Source organism: Diceros bicornis, chromosome 18 (assembly GCF_020826845.1).
Source record: "Diceros bicornis minor isolate mBicDic1 chromosome 18, mDicBic1.mat.cur, whole genome shotgun sequence".
Taxonomy (NCBI): domain Eukaryota; kingdom Metazoa; phylum Chordata; class Mammalia; order Perissodactyla; family Rhinocerotidae; genus Diceros; species Diceros bicornis.
Genome location: NC_080757.1, coordinates 9,544,163 through 9,559,218, shown reverse-complemented (window position 1 = coordinate 9,559,218; position 15,056 = coordinate 9,544,163).

The following is a 15,056-nucleotide window of genomic DNA, read 5'->3' as shown; positions in this document are numbered from 1 at the left end:
ATGATTTCATCTTTTTTATGGCTGGGTAGTATTCCATTATTTATATATGTATACCATATCTCCTTTATCCATTCACCCATTGATGGGCACTTAGACTGCTTCCAAGTGTTGGCTATTGTGAATAATGCTACAATGAACATAAGGGTGCATATATCCTTTTAAATTAGTGTTTTCATATTCTTTGGATAAATACTCAGGAGTAGCTGGATCATATGGTATTTCCATTTTCCAACTTTTTGAGAAATCTCCATACTGTTTTCCATAGCAGCTGTACACTTTGCATTTCCACCAGCAGTGTATGAGGGTTCCCTTTTCTCCACATCTTTTCCAACACTTGTTATTTCTTGTCTTTTTAATAACTGCCATTCTGACAGGTGTGAGGTGATATCTCATTGCAGTTTTGATTTGCATTTCCCTAATACTTAGCGATATTGAACATCTTTTCAACTACCTGTTGGCAATCTGTATATCTTCTTTGGAAAAATGTCTGTTCATATCCTCTGCCCATTTTTTGATTGAGTTGTTCTTTTTGTTGTTGTTGAGTTGTACGAGTTCTTTATATATTTTGGAAATTAACCCCTTATCAGATCTATGATAAAATTTGCAAATATTTTCTCCCAGTTGGTGCGTTGTCTTTTCGTTTTAGTGATGGTTTCTTTTGCCATGCAGAAGTTTTTTAGTTTGATGTAGTCCCATTTGTTTATTTTTTCTTTTGTTTCCATTGCCTAAGGAGACATGATATTCAAAAGGATACTACTAAGACCAATGTCAAAGAGCATACTGCCTATATTTTCTTCTAGGAGTTTTATGGTTTCAGATCTTTAATCCATTTTGAGTTAATTTTTGTGTGTAGTGTAAGACAACAGTGTACTTTCATTCTTTTGCATGTGGCTGCCCAGTTTTCCCAACGCCATTTATTGAAGAGACTTTCCTTCCTCCACTGCATGTTCTTGGCTGCTTTGTCAAAGATCGGCTGTCCATAGATGTGTGGTTTTGTTGCTGGGCTTTCAATTCTGTTCCATTGATCTGTGGGTCTGTTTTTATGCCAGTACCATACTGTTTTGATGACTATAGCTTTGTAGTATATTTTGAAGTCAAGGGTTGTGAGGCCTCCAGCTTTGTTCTTTTTTCTCAGGATTGCTTTGGCTATTCTGGGTCTTTTGTTGTCCCATATAAATTTTAGGATTCTTTGTTCTATTTCCATGGAAAATGTCATTGGGATTCTGACTGAGATTGCATTGAATCTGTAGGTAATACGGACATGTTAACTATGTTTATTTTTCCAATCCTTGAGTGTAGAATATTTTTCTATTTCTTTAGGTCTTTGATTTCTTTCAATAATGTCTTATAATTTTCATTGTATAGGTCTTTCACCTCCTTGGTTAAATTTATTCCTAGATATTTTATTCTTTTTGTTGCGATTATAAATGGCATTGTATACTTGACTTCTCTTTCTGTTAGTTTACTATTAGTGTATAGAAATGCAACTTGTGGGAATTGATAGACGTAAACCCTCAATACTGGGCTATGTATTGGATGCAATGGATAGAGAAGGAGGTGCCACCAACTTGTTACTCCTCTTATTCTCCCACCCGGGCCCAAGGCAAGGTGCTATCACTGTCCAGCATTCTCCTCGGAGGTGGATGTAGCTGGCTGAGAATGCCCCTTCTTGGGCTGTGGTCAACTCTACAGGGTTCCCATCACAGCTCCTACATAGGGAATGTTGAAGGGCTTGGGTTGGGGCCACGGTTCAATTCCACCTTGGTCTGGAGCTCAGTCCCCTCTGCGAGTCCCGTTTCCTCTCCTGCCGGTACCCATCCCGCGTCTTCGAAGATGGGAGATTACTTCCCATTGGCTGCGTTACTCCTAAGACTTGCTCAGTAGATGGAATTGAGAATATTATTATTTTTTTATAAAGTCTTATTTTTTAGAGCAATTTTAAGTTTACAACAAAATTGAGAGGAAAGTACAGAGATTTCCCATATACTCCCTGCCCCACATATGCATAGCTTCCCCATTATTCCCCCATTATCAACATTGCTCACCAGAATGGTACTTTTTTTTTTTTTTTTTTTTTACCAAGGATGGACCGACACTGACACATCATAATCACCTAAAATCCATAGTTTACCTTAGGGTTCACTCTTGGTGTGGTACAGTCTATGGGTTTCAATAAATGTATAATGACATGTATCCATCATTATAATATTATACAGAGTGTTTTCCATGCCCTAAAATTCCTCTGTGCTCTATCTATTCATCTCTCCCTCTTCCCTGACCCCTGGCAATCATTGATCTTTTTATTCTCTCTGTAGTTTTGCCTTGGAGACATAATTTTTCTCTAAACTATTCAATCTTGTTTAAGGAGAAAAGTTTTGTAATGCCCATACTTTATTCTCATGGTACCTTCTTATCGACCAGTAACAGATTATCTCTAATTCATCTACCAGAACAGAACCCTGTCAACCTGAATTGCTCTAGTATTAGCCGGCCCGCCCATTTAGCTCCGAAGAATGTCTGAGCTTTAAATAACTCACTCCCTGCTGCTTCTCTCCTGGAGTGGGCTACGCGGAGGTGGGCATGCCATATAGAAAATGTCTACTGCTTCTCTGAAGGATGACTTCAGCTTCTATGACGTGTCCCCTTACAAGGGAATTTTGGGTACACCATGTGGTCTCTATTTAAGGTCAGACTGTAAAACGTACTCCACAAATTTGGGGAAAATCCCACTAGCTGTACCTAAATGACACCATAATGGACAAACAAAAACGTAATTTTGCTTCTTAGGTAACTCAGTATTGACTGAAATATTAGTTAGTATATTGGTTTGTCTGTTGTATCGGAGAGACCCAAAATGGTAGTGGCTTAAACAAGATAGAGGTTTATTTCTCTCTGATGTAACAGTCTGAGCATAAGTGATCCAGACTTTATATGACAGCTTCATAAGTCAGGAACCTACACTCCTTCTATCTTGTTGCCCTGCCCTCCTCAACATATAGCTGTCATCTCATGGTGCATTATGGCTGCTCTAGCAATTGCCATCACATCTGCATTCCAGCTAGTGAGAGGAGGAGAAAGGAAGAAGAAGGCATGCCTCTTCCTTTTAAAAACGTGATTTGGAAATTGCAGTCATCAACATTTACTTACATTCCATTGGCCAGATTGTAGTCTTATGGCCACACTTAGCTACAAGAGAATCTGAGAAATGTAATCTAAAATTTTTAAAAATTATGTTACTATAGAAGAAAGGAGAATGGATATGGAAGAACAATTATGAGTTTCATTCACATTTGAACTCTAATAGTTTGAGATCTTTCTGAATCTTCACTGTCAGATAAATGTTCTTTATCCCTTCTGTTAGAAGCATGGCTTCTAAGCCTTATTGAAAACCATTAATAAAAAATGGCATGCTATACAAAAAGTGGAATCAACCCACATGTCCATCTAGAGATGAATGGGTAAACAAAATGTGGTATATACATGCAATGGAATGTTATTCAGCTTAAAAAGGAATGAAATTCTGACACATGCTACAACATGGATGCACCTTGAAGACATCATGCTAAGTGAAATAAGCCAGACACAAAAGGACAGATACTGTATGGTTCCACTTATATGAGGTGCCCAGAGTAGTCAGATTCATAGAGACAGAATGTAGAGTGGAGGTTACCAGGGGCTGAGGGAAGAGGGAATGGGGAGTTAGTGTGTAATAGGTAAGTTTCGGATTAGGGAGATGAAAAAGTTGTGGAGATGATGGTGGTGATGGTTGCACAACAATGTGAATGTACTCAGTGCTACTGAGCTGTATATTTAAAAATGGTTAAAATGATAAATTTTATGTTATTTATATTTCACTACAATTTGAAAAATGGCATGCTCTAAAGAACAAAAAGCAGAGTTCTGTGGCATTTTAGGAGAGATGTCCTTACACATGAAGATCCTCAACACCCTTTGGGTGAGGTTCTTAAGCCAGTGGTGAATGCATCCATCTCTGTTATCATTCAGCTCACATTTTTCTACATTGTCATGAGACTCTAGCAGGACTTGCCAAAAATCAGATATGATATTGTTGTGCATTTTCTTGTGTTACCCGTTTAGTTAGTGAATCCACTAGCCCCTGGTGGTCCCCGGATCCTTTCCTGAGTGTTCACAAGCTGCCTCTTAAAGACATGTAGAGAACGTTGCTGGGGGCTGGCAGGCTCAGAGACTGCAGTTTCCAAGATTCTACTTTTTTTTATGTTCTCCAAAATTGGGACAGCCTTTATTAGTGTCTGTCTCTGTCTGTCTCACTCTCCGTCTTTCTCTCGTCCATCTTTCATTTTCTTCGATTCTTCAAAGATTATCAGTAGCAGTTCCCTTTCACAACCTCAAGTTTCTTTATGACTCTGAGATGTATTTAACCTCATCTTCAGTTCTCAACTCATTTTAAGCAGCGAACTCCCTATTTGACTTCAGAGCCCTCTGTGTCAGACTCTTCTCTTCTAGTCCTCCTCCCCACCTTGCTGGTGGGATCTAAATTCCAAGGCCCATGTGTCATTCACCAGCTGAAAATTTGGCAATGGCTGCACATGGCCCTTGAGTAAACCCTTAAGCACTTAGCTTGGCGTATAAGGCCATTCACAATCTGCCACTCCAGCCTGTGCAGCCTCATCTCCCAGCGCACCTCGTGTCACGCTTTATCCTCCAGTAGGGCTGAACGCCTGGCCAATCCCTAAAGGAACCGTGCTCGCTCACGCCTCTTGCCTCTGTCCGTTTTCCCACCACCATATCTGAATCCCGGGGCAGCTTCTCCTTCCTGAAGAGTCGTCTCGGGAGTTACCCTCTTGGAGAAGCTTTGCCAATTGACCTTCTCCCTCCTCCAAGTTCCTGTTGCACCTGTCCCATATTAACCTTCCCTGGGATGCCTCACCCATTGGGTAGTGTCTAGTTTGAAGGTTATTTTGAATGGTGCTGTTCTGAACTTTCTGGTGTGTGTCCTTTGAGCAAATACCTGGGAGTGGGATTGCGGTGTCGTGGGGGACACACGCGTTGTGCTTTAGTGAGTACTGATGAACAGTTTTCCATTCGGAAAGTGGCTGTTCCAGTTTACACTCCCACCTGCAGTCGTGAGGGTTCAAGGTTCTTCACTTCCTCACAAACAGTGTTTTCCACCTTTTTCATTTCAGGCATTCTGATGTGTGTTAGTGGTGTTGCACTGTGGTTTGAATTTGCATTTCCCGTATGACTAATGAAATTGAGCCTAATGTTTGTTGGCCATTTGTAGCTCCTTTTCTCTGAAGGGTCTATTCGAGTCTTTTGCCCATTTTTCTTTCGAGTTGTCTGTCTTCTTCATATTTTTTGTTGTTGGTCCTACCACATTACATGGTGACCTCTCAGGACCCCGTCTTCCCCTCTGATCATGAGCTCCTTGAGATTTCTGGACCCCCGGTGCCTAGTATGTCCCTCAAATGTATAGATGCTCAATACATATTTGCTGTTGACTACATAAACCATCTTTGATCCATACTTTCCAGTAGGATAATCATTCTCCTTGAGAAAAAAGATGGAGGAAATAGCCATCTAGCAGTTGGCTAGCAGAAATCTCCATACTGTTTTCCATAGTGGCTGCACTAGTTTGCATTCCCACCAGTAGAGTATGAGGGAGCCTGGTTCTCCACATCCTCTCCAACATTTGTTGTTTTTTGTCTTGGTAATTATAGCCATTCTAACAGGTGTAAGGTGATATCTCATTGTAGTTTTGATTTGCATTTCCCTGATAGTGATGTTGAACATCTTTTCATATGCCTGTTGGCCATCTATATATCTTCTTTGGAAAAATGTCTGTTCATATCCTCTGCCCGTTTTTTATTGGGTTGTTTGTTTTTTTGTTGATGAATTCTATGAGTTCTTTATATATTTTGGAGATTAACTCCTTGTTGGATATATGATTTGCAAATATTTTCTCCCTGTTGGCGGGTTGTCTTTTTGTTTTGTTCATGGTTTCCTTTGCCTTGCAGAAGCTCTTGAGTCTGATGAAGTCCCATTTGTTTATTTTTTCTTTTGTTTCCTTTGCCCGAGTAGATACGGTATTCAAAAAGATCCTTCTGGGCCAGCCCCGTGGCTTAGCAGTTAAGTGCGCGCGCTCCGCTGCTGGCAGCCCAGGTTAGGATCCCGGTTGCGCACCGATGCACCGCTTCTTCCGGCCATGCTGAGGCCGTGTCCCACATACAGCAACTAGAAGGATGTGCAGCTAAGACATACAACTATCTACTAGGGCTTTGGGGGGAAAATAAATAAATAAATAAAATCTTTAAAAAAAAAGAAAAGAAAGAAAAAAAAAAAAAGTCCTTCTAAGACTGATGTCCAAGAGTGTACTGCCTATATTTTCTTCTAGGAGTTTTATGGTTTCATGTCTTACCTTCAAGTCTTTAATCCATTTTGAGTTAATTTTTGTGTATGGCAAGAGATAATGGTCTACTTTCATTCTTTTGCATGTGGCTGTCCAGTTTTCCCAACATCATTTATTGAAGAGGCTTTCCTTTCTCCATTGTATGTTCTTAGCTTCTTTGTCAAAGATTAGCTGTTTGTATATGTGTGGTTTTATTTCTTGGCTTTCAATTCTGTTCCATTGATCTGTGTGTCTGTTTTTGTACTGGTACCACGCTGTCTTGATTACTATAGCTTTGTAGTATGTTTTGAAGTCAGGGATTGTGGTGCCTCCAGCTTTGTTCTCTTTTCTCAGGTTTACTTTAGCTATTCGGGGTCTTTTGTTGCCCCATATGAATTTTAGGATTCTTTGTTCTATTTCTGTGAAGAGTGTCATTGGGATTCTGATTGGGATTGCATTGAATCTGTAGATTGCTTTAGGTAGTATGGACATTTTAACTATGTTTATTCTTCCAATCCATGCGCATGGAATATCTTTCCATTTCTTTATGTCATCATCGATTTCTTCAATGACGTCTTGTAGTTTTCATTGTATAGGTCTTTCAGCTCCTTGGTTAAATTTAGTCCTAGATATTTTATTCTTTTTGTTGTGATTGTAAATGAGATTGTATTCTTGAGTTCTCTTTTTATTAGTTCATTATTAGAGTAAAGAAATGCAACTGATTTTTGTGAGTTGATTTTGTACCCTGCAACTTTTCTGTAGTTATTGAATATTTCTAACAGTTTTCTGGTGGATTCTTTAGGGTTTTCCATATACAAAATCATGTCGCCTGCAAACAGCAAGAGTTTCACTTCTTCCTTTCCAATTTGGATACCTTTTATTTCTTTCTCTTACCTAATTGCTCTGGCCAAAACCCCAGTACTATGTGGAATAAGATTGGGCACATTTGTCTTGTTTCTGTTCTCCGAGGGGTGGCTTTCAGTTTTTCCCCATTGAGTATGATGTTGGCTGTGGGTTTGTCATATATGGCTTTTATTATGTTGAGGTACTTTCCTTCTATACCCATTTTATTGAGAGTTTTTATCATAAATGAATGTTGGATCTTGTCAAATGCTTTCTCTGCATCTATTGAGATGATCATGTGCTTTTTATTCCTCATTTTGTTATTGTGGTGTATCACATTGATTGATTTGTGGATGTTGAACCATCCCTGCATCCCTGGTATAAATCCCACTTGATCATGGTATATGATCCTTTTAATGTATTGCTGTGTTCGATTTGCTAATATTTTATTGAGGATTTTTGCATTTATGTTCATCAGCAATATTGGCCTGTAATTTTCCTTCTTTGTGTTGTCCTTGCCTGGCTTTGGGATCGGGGTGATGTTGGCTTTGTAAAATGTGTTAGTAAGTGTTCTGTCTTCTTCAATTTTTTGGAATAGTTTGAGAAGGATAGGTATTAAAGCTTCTTCAAACGTTTGGTAGAATTCACCACAGAAGTGGTCTGGTCCTGGTCTTTTGTTTTGGGGGACGTTTTTGATTACTGTTTCAATCTCTTTACTTGTGATTGATCTATTCAGATTCTCTATTTCTTCCTGATTCAGTTTTGGGAGATTGTATGATTCTAAGAATTTATCCATTTCTTCTAGGTTATTCAATTTGTTGGTGTATAGCTTTTCATAGTATTCTCTTATAATCCTTTGTATTTCTGTGATATCCTTTGTAGTTTCTCCTCTTTGATTTCTAACTTTATTTATTTGAGTCTTCTCTCTTTTTTCTTAGCGAGCCTAACTAAGAGTTTGTCAATTTTGTTTATCTTTTCAAAGAACCAGCTCTTAGTTTCATTGATCCTTTCTATTGTCTTGTTAGTCTCTATTTCATTTATTTCTGCTCTGATTTTTATTTTATTTTTTATTTATTTATATTTTTTATTTTTTTGAGGAAGATTGGCCCTACACTAATATCTGTTGCCAATCTTCTTCTTTCTCCCCAAAGCCCCAGTTTATAGTTGTGTATCATAGTTGTAGAGTTGTAGCTCCTCTATGTGGGACACTGCCTTAGCATGGCTCGATGAGTGGTATGCAGGTCCACACCCAGGATCCGAACCGGCAACCCCTGGGCCACCAAAGTGAAACATGTGAACTCAACTGCTGTGCCACTGGGCCGGCCTCTCTGATTTTTATTATTTCCTTTCATCTACTGACTTTGGGCTTTGTTTTTTCTTCTTTTTCTAGTTCCTTTTAGGTGTAATGTTAGATTGTTTATTTGAGGTTTTTCTTATTTCTCAAGGTGGGCCTGTATTGCTATAAACTTCCCTCTTAGTACCGATTTTGCTGTATCCCATAAGTTTTGGTATGTTGCGTTTTCATTTTCACCTGTCTCCAGGTATTTTTTTATTTCTCCTTTGATTTCTTAATTGATTCAATAGTTATTCAGTAGCATGTTGTTTAGTCTCCACATATTTCTGACTTTTCCAGCTTTCTTCTTGTAGTTGATTTCTAGTTTCATAGCATTGTAGTTGGAAAAGATGCTTGATATAATTTCAATCTTCTTAAATTTATTGAGGCTTATTTTGTCTCCCAACATATGGTCTATCTTTGAGAAGGTTTCATGTGCACTTGAGAAGAATGTGTATTCTGCTGCTTTTGGATGGAATGTTCTATATATAGCTATTAAGTCCTTCTGGTCTAGTGTTTCATTTAAGGCCAATCCTTGTTGACTTTCTGTCTGGATGATCTATCCACTGATGTAAGTGGGGGTGTTAAAGTCCCCTACTATTATTGTGTTGCCATCAATTTCTCCCTTTAGGTTTGTTAATTGTTGCTTTATATTCTTTGGTGCTCCTATGTTTGGTGCATATATACTAATAAGTGTTATGTCTTCTTGGTGGAATGTCTCTTTTATCTTTATATAATGTCCATCTTTGTCTCTTATATCTTTTTGGCTTGAAGTCTATTTTGTCTGATATAGATATGGCTATGCTCGGTTTCTTTTGGTTGCCATTTGCTTGGAGTATCATCTTCCATCCCTTCATTCTGAACCTATGTTTGTCTTTAGAGCTGAGATGGGTCTCCTGGAGGCAGCATATTGTTGGATCTTGTTTTTTAATCTGTCCAGCCACTCTATGTCTTTTGATTGCTGAATTCAATCCATTTACATTTAGTGTGATTATTGATATATGAGGGCTTAATACTGTCATTTTACCTTTTGTTTTCTGGTTGTTCTATATTTCCATTGTTTCTTTTTCTTTGTATTTTTCTCTGTCATTTCAGTTTGGTGGTTTTCTGTGATGTTTTTCTCAGTTTCCTCTTTATTTATGATTTGTGGCTCTGCTCTGATTTTTTGTTTTGTGATTGCTACAAGGTTTGTATAAAAGATGTCATAGGGGCCAGTCCAGTGGAGCAAGCAGTTAAGTGCACGCGCTCCGCTGCAGTGAGCTGGGCTTTGCCGGTTCGGATCCCGGGCATGCACTGATGCACCGCTTCTTAAGCCATGCTGTGGCGGCATCCCATATAAAGTAGAGGAAGATGGGCACAGATGTTAGCCCAGGGCCAGTCTTCCTCAGCAAAAAAGAGGAGGATTGGCATCAGATGTTAGCTCAGGGCTGGTCTTCCTCACAAAAAAATAAAATAAAACAGTTCTCATAGATGAGATAGTCCTTTTTCTGCTGATAGCATCTTATCTCTATTAGCTTATGCAGGTTCGTCCTTTTCCTCTTCCCTTTCTATGTTTTTGTTGTCACAAATTATCCTTTTTTATTTTGTGAGTTTGTTACCAAATTGAAGTGGTTATAGTTATTTTTGATGCTTTCTTTCCCTTTAGCTTTTATTTTATAAATAAGTGTTTACTAACCTATTCTGACATAGAGTTGCAATTTCCTGATTGTGTCTGTCTTGACATGAGTACAGCCATGTTTGGCTGCTCCATTGACCTACAGCCACCAACACAAAAAGAAATATAAAAGCTGCTTTCTGCGTGGTGAAAACTGGCCCTTCTCCCACTGAGATAGTTGCAATGTGTAAAAATTTCAAGGCCCTTTGGACGCCACAGCCTGGGGCAGACTGGCCATCTGTGCCGGGCTGGGAGGATAACCAGGGTAAATAATGCATGTACATCACTGCCAGGCTGGGACGATATCCAGGAGGCTCAGTGCATGTACACCACTGATAACCATTTGTGCATGGGCACACTGACTGCTTGCTCTGTAAAAGCTCTGTAACCGCTTACTCTGGGAATTATTGATGATATAAAAAACTGCTGGAGACTGAGGCCCAGTGAGAGTTCCACCTGTGGAAGGGACACCTTGCCCAGGATGTGTGATCCCCGCCCAGCTGTGTCAATTGAAAGGACTCTCCCGGCAGTGGGGTGTGGATGTTGTGAGTAATTGATTTGTTGTGAAGTAATTGATTTGTTGTGAAGTAATTGATTTGTTGTGAATAATTGATCTGATGTGCTCTCTTTTCGGTCAACCTGGTGTTTCTCTTTCCAGCTGATTTGTGTCATTTCCCTTCAGTCCATGTGGATCTTTTCCCTTTCCAGTCTATCTGATGTTTTTCCCTCTCATTATATGATCTATTCGAATCTGCTGCTATCTCATTTCATGTGGATGTTTTCCCTTTCCAGTCAAGCTGATGTTTTTCCCTCTTAATATGTGACCTATTCAGATCTGTTTGTGGACTATCGCCTTTACTCTTCTCTATATAATAAAATATACCTTCAGTCCATTTGTTTGGAGTGGAAAGTTTCTTTTATGTCTCCAATCGAATCCCCCAAACCTCTCATAACAGTGTCTGTCTATTTATCACCTTGCTCAAAGCTTTGTAAACTGTTCCCTTCTTGTTTCAGGTAGGAGGGCTCATTTGAACCTTTCTTGTAAGGCGGGTCTAACGGTGATGGACTCACTCAGCTTTTGTTTGTCTGGGAAAGCCTTTATTTCTCCATCATACATTAAGGATAACTTTGCTGGATAGAGTATTCTCGGCTGAAAGTTTTTATCTTTCAGCATTTTGAATATATCATTCCACTCTCTCCCAGCCTGTAGAGTTTCTGATGAGAAATCCACTGATAGCCTGATGGGGGTTCCTTTGTAAGTTATTTTCTTCTCTCTGACACCCCTTAATATTCTTTCTTTTCTTCTCTCTGACATCCCTTAATATTCTTTCTTTGCCATTGACTTTTGACAGTTTTAATATTATATGCCTTGGAGAAGGTCTTTTTGCATTGAGATAATTAGGAGTTCTATTAGCTTCATGTACTTGTATATCCAGTTTCTTCCTCAGGTTTGGGAAGTTCTCAGCTATTATTTCTTTGAATTTGCTCTCTGCTCCTTTCTCCTTCTCTTCTCCTTCTGGAATGCTCATTATCCTTATATTGTTTTTTCTAATTGAGTCAGATATTTCTCATAGAATTTCTTCATTTTTTTTTTTACATCTTAGTTCTCTCTCCTCTTCTACCTAAATCATTTCTAGATTTCTGTCTTCAAGCTCACTAATTCTCTCTTTCATATGGTCTTCTCTATTTCCAATGCTATCTACTTTACTTTTCATCTTACTAATTGTGTTCTTCATATCCAGAATTTCTGTTTGTTTGTGTTTTTTTTTTTTTTTAGAGTTTCAATGTCTTTGGTGAAGTACTCCTGTTCATTAATTTTATTCTTGAGCTCATTGAACTGTCTTTCTGAGTTTTCTTGTAACTCATTGAGTTCTTCATGACAGTTATTTTGAATTCTGTCAGTTAGATCATGATCTTCTGTGTCTTCAAGTTTGGTTTCTGGAGAGTTGTCATTTTCTTTCTTTTCTACCATGTTACTGTAGTTCTTCATGGTACTTGATGAGTTGATCCTCTGCTGGTGCATTTGTGGTAGTAAACAGTTTTCTTTTTTTTAATTTAATTTAATTTATTTTTTCCCCCAAAAGCCCCAGTAGATAGTTGTATGTCATAGCTGCACATCCTTCTGGTTGCTGCATGTGGGACGCGGCCTCAGCATGGCTGGAGAAGCAGTGCGCACCTGGGATCCAAACCCAGGCCGCCAGCAGTGGAGCGTGCGCACCCAACCACTAAGCCACGGGGCCAGCCCAACAGTTTTCTTATTTGGGTAATGTTTTGGTTACTTTGGTTCTGAGCTGCTTCTGGTTGTATTTAAGAGCCTGCACTTTTCACCCTCCACTGCCTCTGCCAGAGGTGTTGTCAGTGCCCTCCTCGTGCTGCTTGTGCCTCCAAGGTTATTGGTGCCTTGCTGCTTATGATCTTGCTGCAATTGCAGGTGTCACCACTGGGGTCACTGGGCTGTGAGCACTTCTGCTGCTTCCAGGGTTGCCTGAGTCTTGTATTTCCCCCATTGGCTTTCTGAAGCCTCTCCACGGGCTGGGGTGCTGCTGCCCTGTGCACCACCTGTGCCCCTGTTCCCAGGTTGTCTGGGGGTGCTGGCAGCACTACTGCCAGGGGCGCTGGGTTCATAGGTGTTGCTGTTGCTGCCTGAGGTCTGGGGTCTTCTATGCAGCCCTCGCTGCTGGTAGAGCTGGTGTTGGGGGTGCTGCTACTGGGGGCTGGGTCACAGGTTCTGCTGCAGCTCCTGAGGCCTCAAGTCACAGGTGCCACCTGCCACTGCTGAGGGAGGGGCAGGGGCCAAGTCATGAGTGCCATTGCTGCTCGTGCAGCCTCTAGTCACTGGTGCACATCAGGGTGCTTTTTGAAACCACACATCAGGGCACCACCACCCCTGCTGGGGGTATCCATGTTTTGGATGCTGTCCCCCCTGCTGGAAAGACTGGGGTCGGAGTTACTGCTGCCTGGGGATGCGGAGGGGGCTTGTTCACTGGCACTACTGTGTTTCCTGGAGCCTCAAGTCATGGGTGCCACCCTCCACCACTGGGGGGCGGGGTGCAGGGGCTAAGCCACAAGTGTCATTGCTGCTCCTGCAGCTTCCGGTCACTGGGTACACTGGTGTGCTTTTTGAAACCTCAGGTCAGGGCACCACCACCCCAGCCAGAGGTATCCACATTTTGGATGCTGTGCCCACTGCTGGAAACACCAGTGCCACTGCCGGGGGGAGGTGAAGGGGGCTGGGTTGCTGGCACGGCTGTGTGTCCTGAAGCCTCAGGTAATGTGTGCCACCTGCCACTGCTGGGGGTGGCAGGGGCTAAGCTGTGAGTGCTCTGTATGCTCCTACAACCTCTGGCTGCCGGCGTGCAATGGTGTGCTCCTTAAAACCTCAAGTCAGGGCACCACCACCACTGCTGGGAGCATCCCTGTTTTGGATCACTGCTGCCAGGGGCAGGGGAGGGGGCTTCTCTCCTACTTCTGGTGCCTCCAGGAGTGCAAGTCCACCCACCTTCAGATGTGTAGATGCATGGGTCTCTCAGGCATTCTGGTGTGCTGTGCAGGGAGTCCTTTGTTGGTCAATGGATGTCCCATTGGTTGTAACTTAGAGGGGAGAGACAAAAGCAACAACTCACTCCACTATGATGCTGACATCACTGAAGCAGTAACTTAAAATCTTTTCACAAAGAAAATCTCAGGCCCAGGCCATTTTACAGGTGAGTTCTAGCAAACTCCCAAGGAAAAGATCATTCCAATCATGTACTAACCCTTTCAGACAATTGAAGGAGAAGGAATAGTTCTCAACTCATTTTATGAGGGCACCATAACCTTGATATCCAAACTCAAAAAAGATAGTAGAAGAAAGGAAAATTACAGGCAAATCTTATTTGTGAATCTAGATGCAGAGATATTAGGAGGCCAAAAATAAATTACATGTTATGACCACTTGAGTTTATCCCAGGAATGCGAGGGTAATTTGACATTAGAAAATTCTATGGTGTCGTTCATCATGTTAACAGTGTAAAAGGAGAAACATCGTGTAATTATCTGGTTGAATGCTGAGAAGGCATTTGGTAAAATTCTCAATTTATGAAAAAAAAAACCTCTTAGAAAACCAGGGATAGAACTTCCTTAACCTGAAGTAGGACATCTACTGAATACCTATAATAATTAAACAGATTTAGTGAGAAAATATTGGAAGCATCCTCTTTAAAATCAGGCACGAGCTACCACACAGATGAACCTTAAAAACTTTAAGTGAAAGTAGTTAGTTACAAAGGACCACATATTGTATGGTTCCATTTATTATGAAATGTCCAGAATAGGTGAATCCATAGAGACAGAAAGAAAATTGGTAGTTGCTTAGGGGCAGGGTGGTTGGGGGGAAATGGAGAGTGACTGCTGATGGGTATGGGGTTTCTTTTTGGGTGATGAAAATGTTGATTGTAGTGGTGGTTGCACCACTCTGAATATACTAAAAACCATTTCATTGTATACTTTAAATGGGTAAGTTGCCTGGTATGTGAATTTTATCTCAACAAAGCTGTTTTTGAAAGAGCAGTTAATGAGCCATGGGATGTTGTCAAGAGCAGTGAATTTGGAATAAAAACATCTGGATTCAAAAAAAGAATCAGGCACGAGACAAGGATGTGCAATATTACTGCTTCTATTCACCACTGTGTTAGAGATCTTAGCCAGAACATGAAGATAACATCAACAATGCAGTATGAAAGCACCATAAAGGAAGAAAAAAATGGTCATTGTTCACACATTATATGATTGTCAACATAGAAAACTAAAAAGAAGATGCAAAGAAATTAGTAGAAATAAGAATAAATGTTAATAAGATGCCTGGCTATAGGATCACTGTA